The 27794-nt window shown below is 35.8% G+C and overlaps 2 protein-coding genes and 1 long non-coding RNA gene across 9 annotated transcripts in view; 2 read left to right on the forward strand and 1 right to left on the reverse strand.

The window, feature by feature from the left end:
- CTNNA3 (catenin alpha 3) overlaps positions 1 to 27794 on the reverse strand; it is a 1760513-nt gene that overhangs the window by 1139712 nt on the left and 593007 nt on the right. The gene's annotated exons all lie outside the window — the stretch shown is intronic.
- LRRTM3 (leucine rich repeat transmembrane neuronal 3) overlaps positions 1 to 27794 on the forward strand; it is a 191977-nt gene that overhangs the window by 125644 nt on the left and 38539 nt on the right. The gene's annotated exons all lie outside the window — the stretch shown is intronic.
- On the forward strand, positions 477 to 27713 carry LOC117974617 (uncharacterized). Of its 2 annotated transcripts, XR_010113247.1 has the most exons (3): positions 477 to 4783; positions 6548 to 26528; positions 26563 to 27713. It is a non-coding gene; the product is annotated as an uncharacterized LOC117974617 (long non-coding RNA). The 2 variants fall into 2 exon arrangements; XR_004664693.3 differs by having other exon boundaries at positions 477 to 26528.

The raw sequence follows: 27794 nt of genomic DNA on the forward strand, positions 1-27794 counted from the left end.
TCTGTAATGGTAGTGTATCATTACATAAAATAAAATTGAAAAAGAAATACAACAAATTTCAGACTGCCTTATGAAATACAACAGCTATGCTTAAATATTCACAGAGCTAATCCCAGAAAAGGCAGTCTGGACTCGGTTATCCACATAACTACCTCTATTATCCATTTCATATTAGAATGTAGAATTATAACATAGTTAATGGGGTTTCAATTTAAAGACCCCGTGTCATCTTATTAGCCTATCATCTGCCCTATTTTCTCCTTAATTTACCTTATGTTTATACAATTCTTATCTCAGGGCCACGTTGCTACCATAAATCAAATATGCCAGGTTTCAAGTTTCAGCATATGAGCACAGATGTGAGCAAACAGCTTTTGATCACTCAGTTATCCCTACCAGAGTAACTGAAACAGGGATTCTCAACACATAGAACTTCTAATCCAGGCTGACCTCAATTAACTGCAAGCTAATAGACATTGCCACGATATCTTCCTAGAAGAACAAAGGGATTCCTGGAAAGAAAAGGAATCTATCCGTCTTTCATCCCACTGGTCAATACCTTTTTCTCAGCATCAATTATTGACATTTTATAATCTATGATCTTCACCACCGTAATAAGACTTCAGGAAAAAAAAAATGTAATTTCAGCAGAAAAGATTGGAAGCATGGTACTAGGGATACTATACATTGGCATAGGAGAAGATAAATGTATTGACTGAGCATTTTGTTACCATTATCCTTCTCTCTAAAATCTAGTTCTGAATAAATAAAAGCAGGGACTCAGAGCCTGGCAGGATATCTTGCCCTGAATGCATGGCCCATAATCGAAGCTTTCAACAGGACTTTTTGGGTGAGTAGATAGGAATTAAGGGTCCAAAGAAAATATGGGCACTGCCTTCCTTTTATATTGATGACTTAAAGAAGAAGAGGTACACTAGTGGGTAAAGAAGAAATAATTACCAATTGAGAAAGAGGGTACAGAGGGTAGAAAAGAAATAGTCTAATGTTTGCAATATGTTTGGAACATATATTCAGGGTCCAGGAGCACTGCCTGTATCTGATTCCTTGCTTCTGCTTATCCAGAGATGAGTTTAGACAGAGGACAATGAAGACAGTACTCAGACAGTACACTTATCTTCTCCCATCCCAATATATAGAATCTCTAGTACAGTGCTTCAATCCTTCCTGCTAAAATTGTTTTAACATTTTTTCTGGAGCCTTATGGGAGTGGTGGAGTCTCTAGATGTGTAAAATGCCAATAAAGAATGCTTATTGGGAAAGGTATTGACTAGTGAGATTAAAGACAAATATGCTCCTCTTCTTTCCAGACATTCCCTGTGCCCCTAGGAGGAGACTGTGTCTGTTAAATAATGTTAACTCCAGAAGGAAAGATCAAAAACAAGAGAGAACAATGAAAGGATAGTGCTAAGTGTGAAAGAAAAACATTAAGGAAAGGAGTTGGAGGGAAAGTAAGAGTGTTACTGCATTATATTTAAACCAGCCTGTCACAAGGAGAAAAGAGGCAGAAACATGTGTGCTTCTTGTCTGACCACTTATCTACCAAATCCAGTTCTTCTACCTTTACCTTCATCGTTTCAGGCTCTCGTATAGGCAATAAATGGTGTCAAAGATTCAGCAAGTTGCTACTATATATTTATGAAATAAATTCACATATATTTATGAAATAAATACCCATCAGCTTTCACATACTAAAATAATTAGTGTAAAAGCTATTACATTAAATTAAATTAAATTAAGATTTCATTTTCTAGCATTAACAGGTGGCTTTCCCCTTATTCCTTATTCCATGGTAACATACCCTTCTAAAAATAAAAGTTTCAAGCAGTTTTCCTGCTCTTAGTTCAATGTCATCCTAAAAACAAAAAAACAAAACAAAAGTGGCCCTAACACCTACTGGGTGTTAAAAGATAATCTTGGATTAGCAGATAAGCTTTCTGAAGTGGGAAAGTGAGATTGAGCAAGGGGAATATTAAATTGTCAAGAACAGTACCATGTGTTCTTTCTAAGAATGAAAAACTTAGAAATTTGCTATCAGAAGTGACCACCTCTCTAAATAGTCTAGAACAAAAAATAAAATAATTTATTTTGTAAAAAGAAACATCTTCCCTTCACGGTCTTCTTCCCTTTCCTACCTCTGTTCATCCCCTGCCATGTTCATGAGGTACAAACAAAAATAACAGTAGGATTAACCTGGAAGACCCTACTCATGAAAAATCATTTATATAAACGAGGAAGAAAATTCTGCCCACTTTCTAGCATATCAAGGAATATTGTTAAACGTATTTAAAAGCCAGTCTGTGATTTTGCATGGCTTTATTAATAATGTTCTTGAGAAAACAAAGCCAGTACATAGATAAATTCCTTACATGATGATCAACACCAAGGAAACCTCTTACTGTTCTCGGACCTAACATAAAGAATGATGATTTTCATTCGCTGTGAGGTACAAAAGCAATAATATATGCAAAATAGGAATACAGGAAATATTGCACAGCTCACTAATATACTGCAAGTTACTAATGGGAAAAATATCAAAATACCTTAAGGACTATTATATACATTATCACAACACTCAAAGAATGAAAATCACTTATTCCTTTGAAAATTGGGATACTTTTTATTTTGAGAGCTGCAGAAAACCCTATGACGCACTACATAGCTCTCACAGTAAATTTCCCGGATCAAAGTTCAAAAACAGGTACATGATAAAATGAGCAAAGTGAGGTAGACAACAGAAAATGCCAAAATGACAATAACTGATAATATTAATTTCCAAGTATTATATCTCATAACATAATAGTAACATGATGTCTCACCGTTCCCAGCTCATCACATGTTCTAAAGCTGTTCTCCTCCTTTTTATAAAACTTTATTATCCTGCTGAAGTTTCACTCATACAACTAGTCATTCCTTAATTTTATACTTAGTTATTCCTTAGTTATTCTTAGTTATTCCTTAATTTTATTTTCTTTTAACATAGTTATTTTATAGCAAAAATTTATGATGATAACTAGTTTTTTTTTTTTTGTACTCTTCTTATCTTAAAAACACCAGTCAGAAAAAAATGACATTTATAACTTGTGGTCTATGGAACAAAATCAGTAATTATTCCATGCAGGATAATGTTAGTATACTAAGTGAGACAGCATCATTTAGAGGAAAAGAGGACAAGAAAAGGTGATGATGGTAGAAACAGGAGGCAGGGTCAGTTATTTCCATATTGATCATGTAGACCATGCCTGATAAGGTAAGAGGTCTATTATTAATCAACCAATTCAACCAATGATGAAGGCTCAACAGAACCCCAATGTCAGGGAAAAAGCATTAAATTTCAAATCCCATTATCCAATAAGCAGTTATTTATGAACTACATACAAAATGTAAACTGAATTTCTAAGCCACATACAACTATCAGTATAATTATTCTATAATCTAAATATATCCTTGACTCTAAGAATATACATATTTCCTACTACAAAAATTTACTCACCCAGTTTACTGATAATTAATTCCACCAAGGTTGAGATGATAAAACTTCAAGGGTTTATTTCACAAGGTTGCTTTGTGTTTAACTTGAACAAAAAAGGGAAAATAAACAACAAAACTAAAACAACCATTGAACCAACAGACCTGAATTTTCAGGGGTAGAATTTTAGGAAGAAAACAGTCCCTGACAAGTACAAATTCTCTACATAGAAAACTGCCTATTCGGCCTCAGTCTATACACAAAAATTACTACTGCACAGATTCTGTGTAGTAGCACAAATAGAACAAAGGTCAAAGATTAAATGTAGGTATGTGCATGTGTTTTATATATATTACAAATATAGTAATATATACACACACATTTTGTATTAGCGTATGTTATTCTAAGCATTAGTCTTAGCATATGCTGTGTTTCACATTTAGAAATCCCTAAATGTGTTCAGAACTAAGGGATGTATTATTCATAACTTATCTTTAAATTTATTATTTAATGCAGTATCCATTTGTAAGTTAGTAGATGCTGATCTCACCAATTCATTGACTGTGGCTAGGCATGCACAAATTTCACATAAAGATATAAAACTAATATACATTTCCTTCCTCTGATTTCCATTGCCCGGATTTCTTGCACTAAACTTTTATGCTGTGTTGCACATAGTGCATGCAAAATGCATGTAGAACATGCCCTGAAGAATCTGCAATGCAGATAAGAGGAAAGCATTATTCTTAATTTGCATATCACACCACACACAGTAACTGATTTGTCAAATATCAAACAATTTACATATTCTAGGCCTCCTGCTCTCCCTTTCTTGAGCGTTCGGTCTACTTTTTCTTTTTGCAACTGAATTTTATAGAGAGGAAAATATATCTTTAGCTAAGCTGATGTAATTTGAAAACATAAGTATTAGATTTCTCCAAATGACTTAAGAATATTAGAAAAGAAAAAAAAAGTACCCATTCAGCTTAGATTGCAGAACAGACAGGGAGCTTAAACAGCAGGCTCTGACTGAAAATTAAATTTAAGCTTCCAGTTACTGCAGCAAAACCTAAGACCACCTTCCCTCTGTAGCTCGAGTGGGAGACATTGTTCTGCTGTCTCTCTAGGCTCTTTGGTACGCTGAGGCTGATGTGATTGCCCAGACTCGTGTCCTGCATGGAATTTAAACTACTTTGTAACAGCAAAAGGAATTTACTGACTTCCTCTCAGATTGAAAGCAGAAATGACCACTCGCATCAAATTATTTACTTCGATTTGTAGCTTATTTAAAATGAGGTAGGTTGTGATTGATGTTGATTTTTATTCAATGGCTCATCTATTCTGATATTTCAGTTTCTTAAAGTATTTATGCAAAGTTTTGTTTGGATTACTTACATACATAGCACAAATTATTCTTTATTTGCCATGGTGACAGCACAAATCACATTATTTGCAGAGGTTGGGGAGTCCCACAAATCAGCCCCCACAAAAACAAATATTTATTTATTGAACTCTTGGAACAGTTACAAAGAAATATAAGACACAGTTTCTGTTTTCAAGAACCTTACAATATGGGAAGATAAAATATTTACAGACACAAATTAACCAATAAAATAAAGACAGAGATACAAGCAATGCCACAAAGCCAAAATCATAGTAGAGATTCTGCCCTGGCAGGAATGAGATCTCATTACCTGGGTGAATTATTATTCCTCTAGTTCTCAGTCTGTCTCTGAAAAATGAAGACCTGAACTAAATTTTCTCCCAATTCAACAGCCTTAAAATTTAATATGAATTCTCTTACACCTAACCTTAAATGCCTTCACAATTGTACTCTATGTCTTATCTATGGAAAGGGAAGTTAGTAGCCACCAAAAGATATTTCAATTGATCTATTTTCCCTTGGACATTTTAACAGCTAATAAGCCAAGAAATGCTATCCAATTTCCTTACACATCTTTTTCCTTTTTTTTTTTTTTTTTTTTTTGTGACGGAGTCTCACCCTGTCACCGAGGCTGGAGTGCAGTGGTGCAATCTCAGCTCACTGCAACCTCCGCCTTCCAGGTTCAAGCGATTCTCCTGCCTCGATCAGGAGATGGTCTCGATCTTTTGACCTCATGACCTGAGATGGTCTTGATATTTTGACCTCATGATCTGTCCACCTCAGCCTCCCAAAGTGTTGGGATTACAGGCGTGAGCCACTGCACTCGGCCCACACATCTTTATACAAGAGGAGTGAAGTTATACACATTGTAGTCTATCCTACAATTTTTTTTTTTTTTGAGATGGAGTCTCACTCTCTCTCCCAGGCTGGAGTGCAGTGGCACCATCTCGGCTCACTGCAACCTCTGCCTCAGGGGTTCAAGTGATTCTCCTGCCTCAGCCACCCAAATAGCTGGGACTACAGGCATGCCCCACTACAGCCAGCTAATTTTTGTAGTTTTAGTAGAGATGCAGTTTCACCATGTTGGCCAGGCTGGTCTCAAACTCCTGACCTCAGGTGACCCACCCACCTCAGCCTCCCAAAGTGCTGGGATTACAGGCGTGAGCCACCACGCCTGGCCTAACCTACAAATTTTTTAATGGGATTTTGTTTGGAGGGGTTGTTGAGAGTCTATTTTTCAGATAAAGAAACCAGCTTACCTAGTTACAAGCATTGAGGTTTCTTTCCCTGCTAGGTCCTCTACCTTATCTGTGGTACCAGCCAAAAAGTCAATTATTTTTAACTCCGAGAAAATTCTGACTGCAAAGCACTGCCTCTTCCTACTCAGTACAGATGATCAAGGTGGGATAACACAGAAGAATCTTCACACCCACTCATCACTCTCTCTCTCTCTCTCATTAAAAGCACTAAGCGGCCAATGCCTTACTGTCTATTCCATGGGCTTCACTAGGCTGTCCCCTCTTAGGCCTAGAACGAAATGGGCTTCACAAATAGAAATTATTCTAATCCAAATAATATTTCCCCAAGTCTCACAGTGCAAAACACCACAGCAGAGAGCACATGGTGATCAAGAAAGACAGCATTATCATAAATATTTGTATTTCTTATGCTAACAGATCCCATTCTTCCAGTCTGTGGCATTGTCCCAAACTGCCCCATCAAAGGTTCTAAAATATGCTTAGGGCATCTCTATTAAGAGGATGAGGAGAAAGGAGGAGGGAGAAGATGCTAACAACTAAATGGTAAGTTTTTACATAATGGTACATCCTGCCAGCCAACAAGTTTTACTACAAAAACAAACAAACAAACAAACAAAGTTTACAAATCCTTTCTCTTTTTTTAAGTTTTATTGATTCTTCTGAATGAAAACAAAAAACAAAAAATAAATGTTTATATTAGTCCTAAATGTAAGTTTTGTAAATTCTAAATGTAATACAGCTGAAGCAATAATAGTACTCATTTGGCTCACCTAAAGTGCCAAACCATTTACCTCAAAGTATGTTCATTGTACTTACACTGACTATATGTTTCAGTTGTAAAGAAAAATAACATTAAAGAGCAGGTATAGAAATATAGTCTATAACACATACAAAAGCTAGAGCTATACCATCCCCTAAAACATGAAGAACTTTGTAATACTGCTTTGTAATGGTAATATAATTACTTTATCATAGTATTCTGTTTTCTGGGAACCAATCATCTTTTAGAATATTAAGGTTTGGTCAACCTTCACACAATTAACTTTAGTACAAGCATGAGAAAATAAGGCTACCTACACACTAGGATGCAGTGTTTTCCAAATATGCTAATCTTAGAACACTATACAAATACAAATACAAATTTGCAGGACATTACTGGAAAAATCTGATTCCATTGATCTGAGGTGAGATAGAAGAAGTTGGAATTTTTTAAGAGTATCTCTAGTAATTCTTATTTTCTGGCAGACTTGCAGAACATTTTTATAATGTACTCAAAACCAAATACTAAGAATTTTAGATTATATTTGCCAGGCTGCCCATCAGTCAGTATCTATATGCATATCATTTGAAGAAGCTTGAAATAGAGTTAGCATTAAAAATAGTTCCTCCATTATCTATCACACAAACAGCATAAATTCTTTTGTTTTCATCTGAAGCACTTTTTGCTCTTTGAGGATCCTTTTCTAAACTGTAAATTTCCTGGAAATGCTACCAGTCAATATCTTTGAGGAACTAAATAATAGTCCTTGAAGAGCAAAAACAAATGGAAAAATAAATGGTGGTAAGCAATGGAGAAAAGGAGTATGAAACGAATTCTGCTAAAGGAATTGCAAGATGGAATTGACTCATTTTCCCATTGAGATTAATCTTTTGAAGCCAAAACAAAATCCGAGGACCACAGATGTAAATGAGCATGACTTGTATATCTATGACTTGTGCTAGAAAGGGCTATATTGTCATGATTACCTCCCAAATGGTCAATGAGACTCTGGCTAACCTTCCCTAATGACCTTATGTCATCCATATATCTTAGGAAAAGTAACTCCCTCCCCTACACGATATCTCTAAAAGAACCCACTGACCAGTTTCCTTAATTCTGTCCATCTTTGCAGATTACAGACACTTAGTATTTACCGTTTCAAAAGTAAGCAGCTTAGTATCCATGGCTCCTTTATAATTCCACATATTCACATAAGAAGGCAATGATAATTCAGGAGGTACTTCAAGATCAGTCAGTGCCTCCTGGTTATTAAAAAAAACTTTATAAATAAAAAGGCTGTACCCCAATAATATAAATTTGTCAACAATGTGGAGATATAAAAATTTACCCCAGAACATCAGGAAGAAACATGTAGAATAAAAGTACTGAAATGTAACAAAAGCAGAGATGTGACCTATAGGTTCCTTTAAGGGTAAGCTTTTGTGTCACACAAAGCTAAGTGACCAATGAGGACAGCAGGATCACACCATTGATCCACCAAGTCAATCTGAGCTTCTTCAATCTCTGGCCTAATACTTCATTATAGCATGAAGTTCCCCCAAAATACACTAATATGGGTTCAACAATGGCGACTTTTTAAAGTAAATGCTTGGCTATTAATGCCTTATTGGTTCCCTAATAGAAAAGGGCAATGCTCATATGATTCCTTTCTTACCACTCTTCCTTCCAGGTTCAATATGATGCAGTATTTCCAATGGCGGGAGACAGAAACAATGTCACAAAGTGGGAGAGGCACTAAGAATGAGATCTGGCACCACTTACTCTTGTTTCTATACAATCGAAGTACAACACTTCTCAATTTTCTAGGTGTCTTTGGGGAGAGATCTTATCTCTCTTAATGGTACCAACTCAGTAACCCAAACTGTTCACCAATACTTCTTTTAAGTAGTTGTGAGGTAGGGAGTCTAACACTTCCCAAGAGATCCTGTTAGTACATTATAGCAACTATAGGGAATGTTTTACAAATGACTGTCATTATAATGTTAAATCTAACATATATGCCAACCCCCTTAGTTTATACAATAACTTTCCTCCAAAAATCTTAATTAAAAATAAAATATAGCTGACTTCGTTATAAAGAGACTCATTAACCAGGACATTGCAGTTTTTATTTTATCAAATAGAAATAGTGAAAATGAAAGATGACATATTTTAGAGTCAGCACATCCTGGGTCCAAATTCCACCTCTACTGCTTCCTACCTACGCATCTTTGAGACAGCTGCATAGGCTCTTTGCATCTCAACTTTCCACATAAAATGTGGCACCCCACATGGAACATAAGTTTGTTTTTTATCCCTTCCATAGGTGTCACCATTAGTACAAGTATTAAAACTTCTCATAATTTCCCATTGAGTTTTCATATTACTGGAACAAACTCATTAAGCAAAGATTTTATGAGGCTAGAGTAAAAAGAGAGCAGTCAAACTATAGACACAGAAAGCAGTCATGGACAGAGATTCACAACAGAACTTTACACAGTTCCTGCTCCAAAGGGATAATTAACAAAGCAAATAGGTAGGTGTTGTTTTAACCAAACAGACTAAGATAATGAAAAAGGAAAACTGCAGCTCTGGAAAGGAGACAATGCCATTTGCAGGCTAGAAAGTTATGGGAAATTTTCTAAGCAATAAAAACTTAACATGACCCAAAATATAATCAATACAATATTTTGAAGGCAGACAATGCTTCAGAAAAGATGAATAGGATATCACTTACCATGGGCTTTGTTCTTTGTAAGAATTTCCTGGTATTTTTGTGGGTGTAAGGCTTGGGAATTTCAGACCTCAGAGCTAACAGTGGGCAGAGGATAAAAGATGTACCTCAAAGGTTCTTAAAAGCCATAAGGATATCAGGGGTGTCTTAAATTTCCCCAACAACCTCCATATCCCTAATGATAAATTGCCACTGTAAATGGCTGTTGTATAATCCATCATGAATATAGATTTAGTTATTGACTGGGAATTCTGGTCAAGGAGGAATATTTTCAGGTTTTATTTACACTGATGATAATGTGTTTCCTCATGAGCATAATACTGTACTCTTGCCTCACCTCTCATGTTCTTTTGCCACATGTAATGTATGTATATTATATTGTTGAGGTGGAGATGAAGAATGCTTGTAAAGTATTGGAAAGAACAATGTCACATTTTTATGTCCTCTGAGAAAATAAAAGGGTAGTCTACCTACAGCCTGAAATACATACTATCTCCCATTCATGGAATTTATATCACATAAGAGTTGATTAACTGAGCTTTAATAAAATATGGTTGGTATACAAGTTCTAATTCAAGAACTGGAGTGCCTGTGGACCCACTAGGATGTGTTTAAGGAAAATATGTTTGGGAATTCCTTTGGTTTGGGTGAGGCAATATTTCTCTGGCTTGTAGTTACTTCTATGCATAATTGGTCATTGTTAGTCTTCCCAATGTAGGACTGGATTACAGGAATGCTTGTACTACCCATTTTTGCATCTAATTTTATGTTCACAATTTTGCATTATTTTTCTTCATGAAGGTCTCTCAAATTGTATAAGCTTCAGGCTTGTGAAACCAAGATCCACTCCTGATCTGTATCTGTAAACACTGTACTTCTTAAGCATCAAAGGACAGGTTTGAATAGCATCAAAGGACACTCACAAACTTTCTAAAATATCCACATTCCTAAGGATAACAATAAGGGCATTCCAAATTAAGTGGCGACAGAAAAATAAACACAAACCCAACAGTCCTCCACCCACAAAATTACATTATACAGTAACTTTCAATCACTATGATCTCAAGAGCTATAATTAAAATAGCAAGTTCAAATACTTTATATGACAACTATGATATGAATAAATCTGCTAGAGCAGGATGAAACAAAAGACAAAGTGTGTCATTTACTTGTATAACCTGCATCACCTCAGGAAGGTGCATATGAGGTTACATCAATATCAAGTGAGAGAGCAAGGATTATGTGGTGGCCTGAGTGAATTTGCTCATGCTCCTGGGTGCAAAAGAGTGGGAACTGACTGAGACTGATTATCTTTATTCCTTCTTGACAGCTTAATTAAGTTCTCTAATTAGTCACAGTCACTAAGCACTACATTAGCAATTCTGCCTCCTCTTGGATTGGCTTCTTCTCTAGTCTAATTGGTTAGAAAAGTTAGCTGATCTAAAACATTGTCTTTCAATTTCGGGAAATCTTCTTTTTCAGTTTTATTGAGATATAATTGACAAATAGAAAGAGTTTATATTCAAGGCATACAATGTGATGTTTTGATATACATATAAATTGTGAAATGATTGCCACAATCAATTAATATATCTATTATGTCACATACTGTGTGTGTGTGCTGAGAATACTTAGGTTCCACTTTCTTAGCATATGTCAAGTATACTCTAAGTTATTATTAACTATAGTCACCATGCTGTGCATGGTCTTCAGAGCTTATTCATAACTACTAGTTTGTACCCCTTGACCAACATCTCTCCATTTCTCTCACTCTGGGACCCCTGCTACCTACCCTTCTACTCTCTGCTTCTGTGTATTCAATTTCTTAGATTGCACATATAAGTGGGACCATGCAGTAGTTCTCTTTCTGTGTCTGGCTTATTTCACTTAGTATAATGTCTTCTAGGTTTATCCATGTTGTCTCAAATTACAGGATATACTTCTTTTTTAAGACTGAGAATACTGACCCAGCAACACGAGGTTGGTTTACTTCAAGAAGCACCCTCAGGAAAGTTGTAAGTTTGCTGAACTGGGTCCTCAGCCCTGTCCTGATCACCATTTTACCACCACCACCACGATGAGCTTCTTCTTCACTCTCTCTCCCACTCTCACTATTCTCTCAGCTATTCATCCTTTCACACTGTCTCAGTCTCTTTTGCCATCCCTTGAGGAAAACACCACCAAAGATTGAAGCCAAAATATGAGAGTTCATACTCTACCCCACAAATCAGTTCTTACAAAGAAGACTTCAAAGAAGGTAATGCTCTCAAGGATATCACTTTGCAGAAGTGATTTCCTATAATTCCAGAATGATAGGCAATCAGCAGGAAAGATAAGTGATTGCGCAAAGTTCCCCATATCATAGACACACCTAGAAAAGTACAGTGTCCCCAAGACCTGTCATGTCTTTCAACTAATCTTTTATTGCATGCTGGTGTCTCTTCACTATTATATCCAATGCAGTAATATATTTTATACCTCGAATTACAGTTCCAATAATCTTAGGAAATTATTTTGTGATCACATTTCTAATCACAGCATCTCATGAAACACCCCCAACCACTACACTGCAACAACTTACAAAAGTATACTGGGATTATGCAGATACCATATTTGGTCTTAGTCTATCACATCATTCTTACTAGAGAACTTTGTTCTAGGCTTTTGTCAGATATCATATTTTTTTCTTTATGTATTACATTGGTTTCAAGAGAAATTTTATAATTCTTATTCTTTTTTAAAGTCCACCACAGGTACAATTTCTGGCTGTAAATCACTACTTTAAAACAACAGCAGTAAATTAGCAGTAAACAACATTTGAAGTAAATTACAGCATTTTGAAAGAAATATCTTTGGCGCTTTCTCCACTATATTCAGAACTGAGTGACTGGCCCATGAACTATATCCCTCCTCACAAGATATCATTCACATCCTCCATTGCCCTGCAAGGCCCCTTTTTTTTCTGTGCGCAGAAGCCCAGAGAGCACTTTCTACAAGTTTAGGGAACATGCTGATGTAGAAACATGAAGGATAACCACAGTATACAAGTAGTGCAAGCTATTTCTCTTTTTGCAAGGGTTACCTGTTGTGTATCTAAGGAATCGTGACTAGACTTGTAATGTCTGCATCACAGAGCATCTACAAACCAGAAAATCTGAGTTCTAGGCTGTTTTCTAATGATTCTTAGACACATATCAATTTCTAAGATCGTAAAATGAAGATACTTAGTACGACTAGGCCTGCCTATCTTCTAGGCAGGCGTCAAGGACATTGTAAGGCATAAATCACCAAAAAAAGGCAAGAAATTATTTTTATCATGACTAAAAATTTTGTTTTCCCTCCTTTAGTCTTTAAATTCTGCTAATGCAGCCTTCTAAGAAGGACATTTCTCACAAAGGATTGATAAATATCTGCACACACAAATGAGTCCACTTAGTCTTGAGAATCTAATCCTTTAGTCATAATTATCTTGGTCTCCATGCAGTCTAATTTCAGAGTTCTAGTAACAAGGTAACATAACATCCACTTTCTAAATGCCCTCAAGTTGGTCACATTACAAGATTAATGAGCCAGATCACCATTTTCCAAAAATAAATACATAGAACCTTGATTTGAATTAGCTAAATGAATTGACATCATGTTAGTGATGTCAAAAATGGTAGAGACTTCTATTTCAGCAGAGAAAAAGCAAAATAATATTTTAAGACCAATGAGGTTTAAGAAAATGAGGAGTAAATAAAGAATTGAAAACTATTAATTAATTGCAAAAACTGGAGGGGTATTTGGGCACAGACAGATTGTAAGAGACACTCGATGGCAAGAATGAATTTAGGTCGAAGGTAATATGAAATTTAGCCATAGAAAATTTTTAATAAGGATGATATGTCGTCAAAGTATATTTGGTGCCATTTGGAAAATGACTGAGTCTTAAAGGATTTTTAAATGATTTCCTTTTTTAAAAGTTGTCATAGTCAGTTTGTTCTGATCTTGAGAAAGTAAATCTGTCTTCTGATGGTCAAGTGATGGTTTCCCTGAACATCCAAACTTGGTCTTCATGAATAAGGAATCAGAATGGAGAAAAATCTGAAAATGCATAATGAACTTTTCAGTTTAGCTATGTTAATCTGTCTCAAAATTAGGAGTCCATGACTTTTCTTTATACTAATGTATATTTGCATATATAATAGCATGTATGTCTTTATTTTGCTATTAAGTCATTTTGCAATGAAGATATGTAAATATTTTAGGTGCCATAGGGACACCAAAAAATAGAAGACACTGTTTCTGTTTCTAAGATTCTACAAATATGTTGAGGGAGATAAAATTAGCACTAATAAGAATGGCTTTTTTAGGTGAGGCACGATGATAAAAATGTCTTTTTTAGGCCAGGCACAATGACTCACACCTGTAATCCCAGCACTTTGGGATGCCAGGGCGGGTGGATCACTTGAGCCTAGGATTTCGAGACCAGCCTGGGCAACATGGCGAAACCCCATCTCCACAAAAAAATACATAAAATTAGCTGGGTGTGATGACACGCGCCTGTAGTCTCAGCTACTTGGGAGGCTGAGATGGGAGGATTAATTGGGCCTGGGAGGTAGAGGCTGCAGTGAGCCGAGATTGTGCCACTGTACTCCAGCCTGGTGACAGAGACCTTGTCTCAAAGAAAAGTCTTTTTAAAAAAATTCTGTAAATGTATACAATTAATTGCCAAGTGACTAAACAGAAGACAAGCTATAGTATATGAAAGTATGTTCTAGTATTGAAGCACTTTCATGAAATTTTAATTTATACTCAAGTACATAAAAGTAAATGTTTCCAATTGTGGCAGAAATAGCCATGCTCATCAAATATTCCAGTTAGTTTTCTAAATATCCCAGTAACTTTGCAGTTAGGCAGCACCAGATAACACATTCTAGTTCATGGGCACTAGTGGAAAGGATTTGTGTCACTTCTGGGTTAAGGTAGCAAAAATCTCATGTGCTATTGGCAGTTTCTCTTTCTTTACCATGGGTTCCTGTCTCTCTCTCTCTCTCTTCTTCTACCATGGCCAGTGAGGAGTCTAGGCATCATTCCAGATGATGTAGCTAGAAAACTGTGGTGCCTCTGTCAGCCTAGGTTCCTGAGTGACTATGGTCCTTAAAACTAGGTGTGTCTCCCAGTACAAATGGTTGTGTACATATATGACATGAAAAAGAAATACATTTTTGTTTTATTAAGCTATGACTTTAACTAGTTTTTTTAAATTGTTTTTGACAGTGCAGCATAGACTAGCCTATCTTGACTGGTAGAACAAACTAAAGCTGTGTGAATGAAGAAAAAGGCATCCAGAAGTGACCTGTCAAAATAACCTCAAAGAGTCATGGGAACCTTCCTTAGTGACTCAATGAAATTTTATTTTACTACACTTGAAATAAAAATTCATTAATTCTATTCAATCAATAAAAAAATCTAAGGCTAAAAATTAATGGTTTGGGGAATAGCAGAATAGTGAAAAATAACAGAGCTTTGAGAGAGTTATCACCTTGCTTCCTCTATCATACCTGGCATATTAATAACTATCAAGACTCAGAGAAGCTGAACTGAATGAAAGCATTTTACCTTTAGTCTCCCCAAGTATTAGCTTATTGTCCTTCCTTTGCCTCCCTAAGAAGTTACATCAGGTGCATATTGCTACACCAATATGTCAACTACATGATGACAGCACTATTTACAAAATAGAAACGTTTGGTTCATCAGCAAAGTAATTTTTAGATGTGATATCAGAGTTCCTTTATTGTTAACTCCCCCTGTCCTGGGTTTTTATTTTTCTCTCTCCTGCTTCTCTCCATACCATTTGGCTCTTCTTATCTCTGTTCTGCATCTTTAGCTGGAGTGGAGGCTGCACTTCCCTTGTCCCTTAACATGCATATCAAAAAATGAATATAAGGGCCAATAGGAAGGCTACCTGTGAATTGTAGCAATGTTTTAGCAGAAGAGAAAGGATGTTCCACAGAAGTGATTCCTTTTACCTGTCCTCACATCTGGTCAACATAAAAGGGATGATGAAAGAGAAATGATATTTCAGCAGTCGTGTGCATATTCTAATATGTATCTTTGTTTCTAAATAGTTGATGCATTCTAGCTTAATCCTTAATAAGAAAGGACAGCTTCATTACAAAACAAATTCCTCATTGGCAGATAAGCAGATGAGAGGGAGAATATTTAACATTACTGATAAAGAATCAAGTTATGTTCTAGATTCATGCAGAGTTTTATAGAATTGGTGCAAAGTATTAGAAAATTTATAAGAAAGCTTATTTACTGTAAAAAAAATTAATCTTAGGAAATAGCCACCCACACATTTTTCAACCTACTTCCCCAAAACCATAGTATAACCCTTAGAAAGAACATTGAAGAACTGATAGGAAGGGGAGGTAATAATATCTTTAAGAACTCACTAATATGAACCACTTTATATATATATACATTATCTCTTAGGATCATATAACAAAGTTTGAGGCAGGTGGATGATATTTGTATCCCCATTTTATAGATAAGAACGTTAAAACCCAGAGAGAGTAAATTGTTTAAAGTCACTCAAGTACTAAACCTTACTCAGTGTGATCAAAAGCCCATATTCTTTACTGTAACTTATAGCATATAAGCTCCTATAAGGAAAATCACTTACTAAAAATGTCTTCTCTTCTGTACATGCCAGCAGTGCTATTCCTCAAAGCAATAATCTGCATAGGTTTAAAATTAGTGGTGCTAAATGTCAGCGATGACTCATGCTTTAGCATTATCTCTTAAGTATGCAGGTGATAAACTTTAAAAATTAAGTACATTCATTGTATTTCAATATTTCTCTAGCCATTCTTTTTGGTTGAAAGTGTGTGTGTGTCTGTGTGTCTGCGTGTAGATATGGGGCATTAAGGCAGGCAAACTTAGAACACAAAATATAAAAATTGGGTGGGGAAACATCTGGATGACCTCAATATTTACCTAACATTCTTCTTTGCAAATGTTCTGAATTGTCTCATCAATTCTGCATCATCTCTGCCCCTTTATACACTTCTCCCTGCATTGCCTGGAAGCTACACTCCCAGAATTTCTTACCAGCATGGTTCCAAATTTGATTCTGCTAATGAGGTACACTTGCAAAAGATTTGGAAGGCAGATGAGAAAGAAAAATTAATTTTCCTCCAACAACAGCTGGAAGGCAGGTGTCAGACCTGAAGTTTGTGTGGGCTTCTGAAAATCACCAACTTCAGTGCCCAGGTAGCCAAGATCAGCAGCAATTTCCTGCAGTTTTTTTAGCTCTCTCATATGCTAAGAGTTAATCGTTTTGTTTTTTTTTTCTGATCGTTGTCTTTTAGGCTTTCCAGTGCTATGTAAGCACCTAATTTCCTAAAGTTAATTACTTCTGACTTGAAATATTAAGTGTGGTTTCTATTTTCCTAACCAAACCCTGACCGATGCAGTATGTCCAATAAGAACTCATTATCAGACTACCAGGAAAACATATTTTAACACAGGCTTACAAGAAAAACAGTTACCAAGTATGGATGCTCAAGAAAGCCTTAAAGCAATGCCTAGTAAGAAGTGCTTTATAATAACTCTGATGCAAGATCACATGTCCAATTTTTAAAAGATGTATTAGTTCACATTTGTTGCATTAAATGATTTTGGGGAACAACATAGCCTGAGATAGGACAAAACTGAGAATCAAACTAGATAAAGCTGAATGTGATAAAAATGTATGCCTTTAAAAAGTTAGGGGTCTCAATCAGGAGTTAAATTCATTAAAGAAAAGGTTATGAGTACTCCAAGTTCCAACAGTGAGGCAGGGTCAAGAGTTCACTCCAGCTGGCACGAACAGGCAGGTAATAGAGGACCTACCAGGTTTAAATGGGGAGGTTATCACTGTCAGATATGAAGTGGCTCCAATGAAAGGTTGGGACCAGTGAATATCTGCCTTAGTTTTAGATAATGCATATGACATGGCTTTACCCACTGACCAGTGCTCTTTTGAGAATAAATACTTAGACACCTAATATGTATGAAGTCACACAGATAATTGGCATGAGCCAAATGAGGGTTACTTGTACTCTATATAAACTCTTACATACTCTCTTGTCAGTAGAAATTTCTATTGAGAGGTGGCTTGGAGAAGATCTCTAAGTTGTTGAATCCCACAAAGACTTTAAAAAGGTAGAAAATTCTAAGGATGATGCTAGCAATCAATCAAATACTCTGGCCTCCTCTAGAAGGAAACTGATTTGATATGTTTATGGGTGCATTTACCTTCTGCACACACACTCGTCAGCTAATCAACACAACAAAAGTAACACAGTCAGTTGGATGGAATTTTAGAGTCATCTCCCTCTATGCAAGTGTGCTTTGGCAAAATCAGGTACAATATACCTGACGCTTCAGCTTTTCACTTAATAGTGCACTTATTTCTAGTTAGCCCTTGAGTCATCTTCCCAGATGTGTTAGCCTATCAACTTGTTTTTTTCATGAATATGATAACTACTTATCTTTCATCTTACATCATTAGAATATCTGAATTGTTAAAATTCCACATATTTCAATATGATGGTGTCCTGTAATCTCTGAAGTCTTGGGTTACTGAGTCTGCTGTGTATCTGAAGCTACACTATGTATTAGCATTCTTGTTAGGTTTAATTTCATTTTCTACAATGATTCATCCCTTGAAGCTCCACAAAAAATATGCAGAGCATATTTATTGCTAGTACTAGTGTAACTGAAATTACCAAAATCTATAGAATTTTCATAAATTTATGTATTTTAGAATAAATTATTATAAAAAGAATTAAAGGATGTTTAAGTTCACAATAAATTTTACATCATCTATAGACACTGAATTATTAGTCAGCAAGCTTTCTCTATAACATTTATAATTAGAACCAAATAATTTTGACTTTTCCCCTTAGTCATCATTTGTGTTTTAATTTCTGTCCATGTCAATAAGGTTATTCACAGAAGGCAAAGAAAAAATATTTTTTAAGGGTTTGTTTTGCTAAGTTACATGGGGAGTCAGAAATTCAGTTAAGATGAACTGTGTGAGGTATTAATTGAAATTTAAGTGTATAATATTCTTGAGTTAGGTATGGAAGATGACAGTAATTTCAATCTCACTTTTACTTCACATACATTAGATGTGGTAACTTCTTTTCAGTCAGAGGGACAGATGAATTCTCTAGGAAATTTATATGTACGTATTTGCAGGTACCTTTAAGCTAGTTCTGAGGAGAAAAAAGTTATATGAGGCAAGAAGAACTTTCAATAAAGAAAATGCATGTAACTGCCCAGACCCTCCTTGGAGTTATAAAAGAGCCATATAATTTCCACAGCTTCCATATGCCACCAACACTTATGGTTCTACATAGCAAGTCCCATATAGCCTCAGTAGACATGTGACATCCCGAAAACAGAGCAATGCCCATGATCCTATGACATGAGGTAAGAAATTCAAGGCACCATGGTTCCCTCTGACACCTGATAAACTGTATGTATTTATTTTTTCCTAGAAAAAAAGGGTATTTGACACATATTGGGAGACACAGTTTCAAATCCCACGTTGACCATACACATGCTCTATGGCCTTGGGCAACTCCTTTGAGTCTCTGTTTCATCATTTAAAAACCAAGGTTAATAATTCCTATCTTCACAGAGTTGTGATAACAATAAAAAGATATTATGAAAATGAGGAGGCTTTATAATTGATAAAGGTATAAGGGCATTGATTATTTTCTCAACCCTTTACATAAATTAGTAGATTATTCTAATCTTGTGACAGAGAAAATAAAATAAATATTGAAAAGTATTATGACAGAAACTAGCTAGCTTCCCACCACATCTGTTCCATCTTCTTCCTGGGCCCACAGGAAGTATAAGCTTCCCACTCTCCTTTACAGTTAGAAATGGCAATATGACTGCATTCTAACATGAAGGAAGTGGTGGGATATTTCCAGTCTTAGCCAATAAAATTCTCCAGTGCCTGGTCCTCCATGCCCTTTCCCCAAGCATGAGCCACGGGAAGAGAACTCCAAGGTCCTAGATAAAAAACTAAGCCACACGATAAAGGAGGCATATATGTGAATGACCAAATGGAAAGCCTCTTACTGACCAGGAACACCGTTTTGAATTTCACATGTGCAAGTTATGCTAAACCAGTGAGATTTTGGGGTTTGTCTTTGACATAATTCAGTAGGACCTCAACTAAAAGAGGGATATAGACAAGTTAAGTGTGAAAAGGAAATACCACCCTCAAGCAGGCTGCCATTCAAAAAAAAAAATATGCCACCAAGTATACAGATGTCAACTATGATTGTCATATTTTGACAAAATATTATTAGAAATAATAATTGCTCATTTTAGAGAACTGATGATCTATGAGGTTATTTAGGGTCTGTGTGAAACTTTTAGTTCTCTCAATCATCTGGGGATCACGAGGGAGCTGAGATGAGATCTAACTTTCTCAATACCATCACCAGTGCTCGTTTCCCTATAGCACACTGCTGTGCCCGCTGAAGTCACTTGCTTTTTTTTTTTTTTTTTTTTTTTTTTTTTGAGACAGTCTTGCTCCGTCGCCCAGGCTAGAGTGCAGTGGCACCATCTCAGCTCACTGCAACCTCCGCCTCCCGGGTTCAATAGATTCTCCTGCCTCAGCCTCCCAAGTAACTGGGACTACAGGTGTGCGCCACCACATCAAGCTAATTTTTGTAATTTTAGTAGAGACAGGGTTGCACCATGTTGGCCAGGATGATCTCCATCTCTTGACCTCGTGATCCGCCTGCCTTGGCCTCCCAAAGTGCTAGAATTGTAGGTGTGAACCACCGCACCTGGCCAAGTCCCTTGCTTTTTAAGATACAGTTAGCCATGTAGTTCTTGACAAAAAAAAAAAAAGGTACATACACACCAACCATTACAGAAGCCAAAATATCAAGTCTAGACTGACAACCTCTGCAGCTACACTGAAACCCCAAATCACTAAATAATAAAAAATCCTAATGTGACTTTCTCATCTTGAATAATTGTTAAACAAATATTATCCCTCTTCCTTTCTGCCTTCTACTCTTTATATTCTTCATTTTGGAAAGTTTTTTTATGAACTAAAATATTCGATATTATATTTAGTACTTAGACACATCTCTTCTAGCTTACCATCTAGTAGAAGGAAATGTAAATAGTGATGTTATATTAAAAATCTGCCTTTAATTTAATTTTAAAATGAAGGGTAATGGTAAATTAATATGGAAGTTTGGACATGAGCAATATTTATTTGGCTGAATAACAAACCCTCTTTAAAGTGAATCCTGTCTCTTAATTTAACAGAGTGAAATTTATGTTTTCATAGGCAATTATGTGTCAATTCAGAGAATCTCAGATTTAAAAGTGGCAACCACTTCTGAATGAAAATGCTTTGAGTATATTTGTGTGATCTGGATATATTTTTCCCAGAAAGTCATTATGTACTCATAAATGTGAATAAAAACCACATATGACATAAGCATGTCATATAATAAATCTTAGCAAACTATATGGAGAAATATACCACAGAAGTGAAACAATTTTTAAGTATGTGTGTATATTTATATATTTGTCTGTTCGTATTAGAATCATTTTATGACAAATGGAATAATTCAGTAACCACTTTAATTTAATACTGCATGTTTAATATTTATTGAGCAATAAACCATATACTAAGCAAAAAGTTACTAACCCTCCCCCACCAAAAATGATTTGCTCATATTCACTTTTTCCCTTATCTAATGCTGCAAAGATAATTACTTTGTCCCTATAATAACATTTCCACAATTCATTTCAGGACCAGTGATTAGTCCACAAAGTTTGGCAGGTTTCAGATCAGAAATATGTGCATAAAAATGCTGACTATTTGAAAGATAAGTAAATAAATTAAGATAATAATTTAGACTAATGTTCCCCAAGCTTATCTAATAAAACGAATCTCCTAGCTTTTTCCTTAGAGTACACCCTAGGTAACAGCTAAGAGTCAGTATTATTAACAAGCTCTTAGGTGATTCAAAATAAGAAACTGGAAAACATAGATTCAGACTAAGCTCAATTATCCTATTCATTCATTTATGCAGTCATTCATTCATTATTTTATTCATTCAATCTGGGCACACTATGTGCTGGATACAACAGGATAAATAAGACATACTCTCAGTCTCATGAATAAATGCAATGAAATATGACAAACGCTTGGCTGAAAGTATGTACAGGGTCCATTGGCAACACAAAGGAAGGAGGTGTCAATTCGATCTGGCAGGTTGGGTAAAGGTTTGTCCTGGCTTCACAGGGAAACCCACATTTAAACCAAGTGTCAAATTAGTAGGTAATCAATCACCAAGTGAAGAATTAAAGAACATCCTAGTAAGAGAAATAAATGCTGGGTTCATTGTGCAGAATGTATCAGCTGAGTATCAAATTAGAAGACAAATCTTTTTGGAAACTATTTAGAGAAATAATGAGAGCTAAACTAAGCTGAGTCAGTGGGAAATAGAAGAGAAGGGGGGAAGGATATATAATATTAGAAAAGAAGGTGGATTGGACCTGGGAAGTGACTGGATGTGGAAAGAGGAAAGGGAGGGATTGGAGAGTCCAAAATAGCTCCCAGGCTGCATAAAACAGATATAGATGGTGACACTATTTCCAGGTAAAGTGAATAATAAAAGATGATAAGGTTTGGGGGAAAGGTAGGAATTCAGTCTTGCATGTGTTACGTTGGGGGACATTCGATGGATCTGTCTGTTAAGTAGTTGAATACGTAAGACTAGAACCCTGGAGAGTTCTGAGTTTAGAGACACAGATTTGAAACTTAACAACAGGTGAATAGTGAGTGAGGTCTTAAAGTGGTTAAAATCACACAAAGAATTTTATAGTGTGAGAAGCAGGTCAAGAACAGAACTTTGGACAGTTCTTATATTTTAGTAATTATCAGAGAAAAAAAGACAAGAAGAAAATGAGAGTGACATCAGAAAAGCTGAGGGGAGAGAGTTTTAATAAAATGAGTTATCAACAGCAAATGACCCAAATATGTTAGAAAAAGACTAAAATAATCCATCAGATTTGTTCCTAGAGTGGTCAGTGATTAAGAAGTGGTATGAGTTTGGACCAGGCATTGTGGCTCACGCCTGTAATCCCAGCACTTTGGGAGGCTGAGGCAGGAAGATCACCTGAGGTCAGGAGTTCAAGACCAGCCTGGCCAACATGGTGAAACCCTGTCTCTACTAAAAATACAGAAATTAGCTGGGCCTGGTGGCAGGTACCTGTAATCCCAGCTACTCAGGAGGCTGAGGCAGGAGAATCACTTGAACTTGGGAGGTACAGGTTGCAGCTCAGATCACCACTGAACTCCACTCTGGGCAACAGAGCAAGACAGGAAAAAAAAATATATGTAAAAATATATATGAAAGAAACAGAAAAAGAAAAAGAAGAAGACAAAAGAAGTGGCATGAGTTTAAGAGGAAATGGGAGGTAAACTGGCAACAGTGAAAGTAGGCTATAGTCTCAAACTTGATTAGTAAAGAAAAAAGAAAAATATGCAGATGAATGATCAAAGTATACCCTTTTTTAACAAAATTAGAGAATCTCAGAATTAAAAAGAGTTTGGATAATCATCTAGTGCATTTCTTTTACCCCAATGCAGAAATGCCTTCCAAAGTCTCCCTTATATGTAATCATCCAACTTCTTTATTTGAATATTTCCAAGAATAGGAAGCTTATTAACTCAAAAAACGATCATTGTAATTAACTTGTTTTTGAAGTATAAGATTTTATATATATTATATGTATACATATCATGATGGTGAATATTCATAAACTGAATACATCTATGTAAGCAATATCTAAACTAAGAAACAGATATTACAAGGGGTACAGCAGCCCGCCCCACCCCCCCCGACCCAGTCCCTGCCCAGAGTAAACACTATCCTGACCTAAATACATAGATTAGTTCTGTCTGTTTTTGAAATGTCTATAAGTAGAATCACTCAGTATATACTCTGTTGTGTCTGAATGTTGTGTCTCACTCAACATTATGTTTATAAGATTTACTCATTGTTATACATGGCTGATATTCATTCACTCTCACAACTGTATACTTCTACTGTATGAATATTCAAATTTCTTTTTACCTAAGGACCCATTGATGAGCATTTCTGTTTTGGCACTATTACAAAAAGGGCTGTTTGAACACTTTTGTACATCTTTTGGTTAACATGTGTACATATTTCTCCTGCATGTATATCTAGAAGTAGAATTACTGGGTCATGGGATATGCATTGTAGATGCCCTCAAAATTTTTCCAAAGATGTTTCCATTTATACACCCACTAGGAGACCATGAGAACTTCCATTGCTCTACATCGTTGACCAACACATATTTTCTGCCTTTTTCATTTTAGTCATTCTCGTCAGTGTGTAGTATTATCACATTTTGACTTAATTTGCATTAGTATAATGATTGATGAAGTTAAGTTCTTTTTCACACATATATATATTGCAATTAGGATATCCTCTTATGTGAAGTGTCTGTTCAAGACTTTTACTCACTTTTTTATTGGATTGTCTTTTGTCTTTATCTTTTTTATTTGCAGGAGTTCTTATGTAATCTGAATGAGTCATTTGTCAGATGTGTGTATTAAGAATATCTTCTCCCACTCTGTGACTGTCTTTTCATTCTCTTAATGGTATGTTTTGATGAACAAAAGTTCTTAGTTTTAATATAAGCCAATCTCTCTCTATATATATATTTTTTATGTTTGTGTCCCGATTAAGAAATCCTTGTGGCCGGGAGCAGTGTCTCGTGCCTGTAATCTCAGCACTTTGGGAGGCCAGGGCAGGCAGATAACAAGGTCCGGAGATCGAGACCATCTTGGCCAACATGGTGAAACCCCATCTCTAGTAAAATACAGAAAATTAGCTGGGCATGGTGGCGTGTGCCTGTCTTCCCAGCTGCTTGGGAGGCTGAGGCAGGGGAATCGCTTGAACCCGGGAGGCGGAGGTTGCAGGGAGCTGAGGTCACGCCACTGCACTCCAGCCTGGCAACAGAGCAAGACTCCATCTCAAAAAAAAAAGAAAGAAAAGAAAAAAAAGAAATCCTTGCCTACTCCAGGGTTACAAAGATTTTTCTGCTATGTTTTCCTCTATTTCCTACCTAGTTGCCCTGTTTACTATATTCTTTTTTTCTCATAACTTTTCTCTGCATTAATCAAACATCCATTTATTTATTTGTAGTAACATGCTAACTACACTTCCTTTTACTGTTCTTTTAGTGTTTACCTGAGGAATTGCAACATGCATTCTTGAGTTGGTTCTATATAATTATTACTTTTAGTATCTTCCCAGAATTGCTAAACCTAGAAGTTTTAAACTTCATTTATCACTTCTTACTTTTGCAATGGTATTGATGTCACATATTATTCTGTATGTATTTTAAATTTCACAAAGCATCACTCTTATTGTTCAATATAGTTCACATTCATTTGTATAAAATGCATTTACACTCTCCAGCATTCTTCAATCACTCAGATATTTCCAAGGTTCTATTTAGGGTCATTCTTCTACTTACAACAATTCCCTTTGGTATTCCTTTTAGTGCAGGCCTCATACTGATTAATTCTCTGTTTTTGTTTTGTTTTTGTATTTTGGGTTTTTTTTTTTTTTTTGGTCAGAAAATGTCTTTGTTTCGATATTTTCAATAGATATATTTGTATTAGTTACAGAATTGTAGGTTTGCAGTTATCTTCTCTCAACACTACATTTCATTTATCTTCTCACTTCTTTTGTTAAGTCAATTCTCAATCTTGTACTTAGAGCTCTTTAAAGTTTTTTTTTTGTTTGTTTCTTTGACTTCATTTAAGATCTTGTTATCTGGTTTTCAGCAGTTTTACTGAAATGTCCCTATGAATGTTTTTATTGTATTTATCCTGCTTCAATTTTGCTAAACTTCTTGAACTTGTGTGTGGCGGTCTTTCCAAAATTTTAGAAAATTCTTGGCCTTAACTCCTCAAAAAATGCATCTCCCCATGTATTCTCTCCTCTCCTTTGGGACTTCATTTTTACTTATGTTTTAAAAAATTAGCATAACACAAATACCATTTACACAATATCTAATTTTTCCCTTTTTCTTTCTATGCTTTGAGTATTTTTTCAGTTCACTAAACTTGTATTATACTGTGCCCAATTTATCATATGTCCCTAGCAAACTCTTAATTTCAGATAGAGGTAGGACTTTGTTTTGTTTCAGTTCAAGAATATGTGTTTGATTATTATTTTTATTAATTATTTTTTTGAGACACAGTCTCATTCTGTTGCTCAGGTTGGAATGCTGTGCACGATCTCAGCGCACTGCAATCTCTGCCTCCCAGGTTCACATGATTCTCATGCTTCAGCCTCTTGAGTAGCTGGGATTACAGACATGCACCACCAAGCCCAGCTAATTTTTTGTATTTTTAGTACAGATGGCTTTTTGCTATGTTGGTCAGGCTGGTCTCAAACTGCTGGCCTCAAGTGATCCTTCCACCTTAGCCTCCCAAAGTGCTGGGATTATAGGCATAAGCCACCATGCCCAACCTGTTTGATTATTTTCTATGTGTCCCCCTTCTCTAATCGAATTTTCTATTCCTTCACTTTTTTTAGTCCACCTTTTAAGTCCTTGCCAGTTACCTGTAATATCTGGATCATCTATGTATCTGCTTCAAATGTATACTTTTTCTTTTGATTATTTGTCATGTAGTTTCACCTATTTGTATGTCTACATACTCTTTTATTGTATGATAGAAATTAGTTAAAGAAGAACTACAGAATTCCAAACGATATCTTCCACCAGAGCAGGTTTCTCACTTTCGATATTAAGCAGAAGAGACAGAGGTCTCACTTTCGATATTAAGCAGAAGAGACAGAGGCTGGACGTCTCAAGCCAACGAAGGACTCAGCTGGGTTGGGGCTAGATTGCAGTTTTAGTGGAATGTAGTCTTCCCCTTGTTTATCTATACTTGTAAGCCATGACACTCCCTGGATTTTGATTGAAAGCCTGGTATATCTTTATCTTCTGGGCCCTGAAAAAGTTCTCTTTCAGAAGTTTTCAGCTCATTTCTTTATCTTAGGGCCCTAACAGCTACAAAATTTGGTAAATATCTTCAAAAAGAGTTCAATAGTATGTTTGAGTTTGGTGTCTCCAGGCTGCCAAGTCCTTTTGTTTGTTTATTTCCTACTAAAATTCTACTGCCTTTTGGAAGCTCTGCCTTTTAGAAGCTTTTAGCCTAGCCTTTGGCTTCCTATGCAGCCTCAAAACACAGCAAACATCCCTTGGAGAAAGATGTGTGTTTTAGATCCCTCAAGTCTCCAGTTTGTCCCAGCCTTGCAGTATCACTAAAAGTTTTGCTAACTTTTCTTACTCCCCAAAGACACCTTCCGCCTAGGCCCAGTCCAGTCCTCAGACCACACTCAGAATAAGCAAATGCCCTCAGGGAAATAAATACATGCATGCCTTGGAATAATTTTCCCTTCTGAAATTTTAGTTCTTTTAGTCCTTGTTGCTTCCACAGCTCTAGGAACTATATCTAATTTATTTGGTTTGTACAGAAAAACTGGTCCTATGACCTACTTGAAAATCAAAGCTATTACTTTTTAATAGCTCTGATTAGTTTTTAAAACTCTATTGACACAAAATTGACTCTCCCATATTTTCCATTAATTGTCTAAATTTTGAAACCTGGAACAATATTTTACCTTCAACCATATTGCTTTTTTTCATCTATTTAAGATTATCTCCCTTAAATATGTTTTTCCTTCAGTCTAAATATCACCAAATTCTAAACTTATATTTTATGTTTAAATCCTTTGCCATCCTGATCATCATCTTCAGTAAAAACTCTGGTTTGTCAACATCCCTCTTAAACAAGTATCAACAAAAATCCTAGATGCTATGGTTAAGCCCAATAAAGAGAAAAAATGAGAGAGTCATATTAAAAAAACAGAGATACAAAATAAAGAGGAAAAAAATGAGAGAATCACACAAAAAAGAATAATAGAGATACAAAAGAAGTTATCTAGTGAGGTGTTTTTAAAATCACATGAACAAAAGATCAAAAAAAATCAAAGACAGATAAACAAAATAGAGATCAAAAAAATGAA

The sequence above is a fragment of the Pan paniscus genome, chromosome 8, assembly GCF_029289425.2.
Source record: "Pan paniscus chromosome 8, NHGRI_mPanPan1-v2.0_pri, whole genome shotgun sequence".
In the NCBI taxonomy this organism is placed as follows: Eukaryota; Metazoa; Chordata; class Mammalia; order Primates; family Hominidae; genus Pan; species Pan paniscus.